Here is a 2,370-nt window from a genome sequence, read left to right as displayed (position 1 = left end):
CAGTGTACATGTTATGCAAAACGGAGTGGGGCCTGTTCACAGACATGTTACAAATATACCTGTTGACTCCAAAACGTGTACAGAACTACAGGTCTCACACACACATGCAAACAAACTACCACATGGCGGCACTATCTCTGGCGACGCTCCCCGGAGGGCGACGTCGCGGAGCTCTTGGAGTGCACTTCTTTGTTTACTTTTGTTTATTTTTCTCTTCTACCTCTAACTACCTTATGCCGAGTTAATGGCTCTGGATGGAAAATTCACTTATGACCGAACGATACTGCTAAAACTGAGAAAAAGAATCAACTACAGAGTTCTCGACCCGGATGTGCTGGAAGCCTTCCCGGAGCTTAAAGGTAACGTGGAACGGCCGCTGGGCCGGCCTCCGACAGGGAGCTCTCAGGATAACAACAGGCCAATGCGGAGAAGCAGCAGGCGGGGAGGAGCGGCCCGAAGGCTGCGGCGCCTAGCTAGAAACGGAAGGCTAGCTCTCCTGATCGTACTGTCTGCTAACGTCCAGTCACTGGAAAATAAGATGGACAAGATTCAATCTTGGACTTTCTAACCGACAGACCACAGGCGGTGAGAATGGGAGCACGGCTGTCGGCTGAGCTCAGGGTCTGCAGAGGAACCCCTCAGGGCTGCTGCCTCAGCCCCAAACTCTTCACACTCTACACACATGACTATGTCTCCAGCCAGGACGGGACCGTCATCATCAAATATGCGGATGACACAACCATCCTGGGGATCATCAAAGATGGAGACGAGTCAGCATACAGGACCCTGGTGGACCATGTTCTGGTCTACGGGGAGGAAAATGACCTCATACTAAACAGAGACAATACGGTGGAAATAATACTGGACTTCAGGAAAAATCCTCCCCCGCTGGAGCCTCTACTCATCAGAGGAACTGAAGTGGAGAGGGCAGACACCCACAAATTCTTGGGACTGCAAGTCTCTGCTGACCTAAGCTGGACCACCAACACCAAAGCCGTGGTGAAAAAAGCACAGCAAAGGCTTTATTTCCTCAGGCTGCTCAGGAAGGCAGGACTGCAACAAAGGCCCCTCACTCAGGCCTACAGTGGGCTGATCGAGAGCGTCCTCACCACAGGGATCACTATGTGGTACGGAAACATCACACAGGCAGAGAGGAAGGCTCTGCAAAGAGTTATAAAAACTGCGGAGAGGATAACCAGGACAAAACTTCCTTCCATGGACTCAATCTACGAGCAGCGATGCAGAAGAAGAGGAAAGGGAATCCTCAGAGACCCGCTCCACCGGCTCACCCCCTGTTCAAACCCAAACGCTGCACATACAGCCTGAGACACAGAAGNGGCAGGACTGCAACAAAGGCCCCTCACTCAGGCCTACAGTGGGCTCATCGAGAGCGTCCTCACCACAGGGATCACTATGTGGTACGGAAACATCACACAGGCAGAGAGGAAGGCTCTGCACAGAGTTATAAAAACTGCGGAGAGGATAACCAGGACAAAACTTCCTTCCATGGACTCAATCTACGAGCAGCGTTGCAGAAGAAGAGAAGAGGGAATCCTCAGAGACCCGCTCCACCGGCTCACCCCTTGTTCAAACCCAAACGCTGCACATACAGCCTGAGACACAGAAGAGCGGACAGCATCATCACCCACAGAACTCGCTTCTTCAACAGCTTCTTCCCTGCCACAGTCAGACTGATGGCAAAAAACAATAACTGAAAATGTGAAAAAACTACCTCACTAAAAATATATGTGCAATGTTTCTTCTCAAATTGGTCAACGTGCAATATTTCACTCTTCAAATTACTCTTTTTTTGTACATTTATCATTCTATTTTTTATATTCTTGTACTTTTTTATTATTCTATTTTGTCTTAAAACCTTCTGTACTTTATTGTTATTTTTGTGATGTAATATTTGTAATCTCTACACTATTTAAACTTGTACAGAAACTCTAGTCTTTAACCCACTAATAGTGACTCTGAGAGCTCAGCACAAGAATTCCAATATGCTTCAATGTACGTTGTTTCATACATGGCAAATAAAAAACCTTGAACCTTGAAGACCTTTCATTCCATCACACATACTATTCATGCAAAGGTGAGCTAACCTGTTTTGCAACTTCTCCCAGTAGTTTCATCCGTCAACTTAGAGACTTGTTGTCTGAAGTACTCTGATGGACTCCATGTCTAAAGTATTCAGTAAATATCTTCCTAATGTCCAAAAAACTGGGAGTCAGTTCTCACATAAAGGACATTACGAACATAAAGTATTTGTACTGTGAAGGACTAGAGTTCTAAAGAGTCAATGTCTGAAGGGCTCTGACTCTTTAGTTTTTATCCCGGAGTAAACTTGGATCTGAACTCTGGATATTT

The sequence above is a fragment of the Oryzias melastigma genome, linkage group LG17, assembly GCF_002922805.2.
Source record: "Oryzias melastigma strain HK-1 linkage group LG17, ASM292280v2, whole genome shotgun sequence".
Taxonomy (NCBI): domain Eukaryota; kingdom Metazoa; phylum Chordata; class Actinopteri; order Beloniformes; family Adrianichthyidae; genus Oryzias; species Oryzias melastigma.
This window is presented reverse-complemented; position numbering follows the sequence as displayed.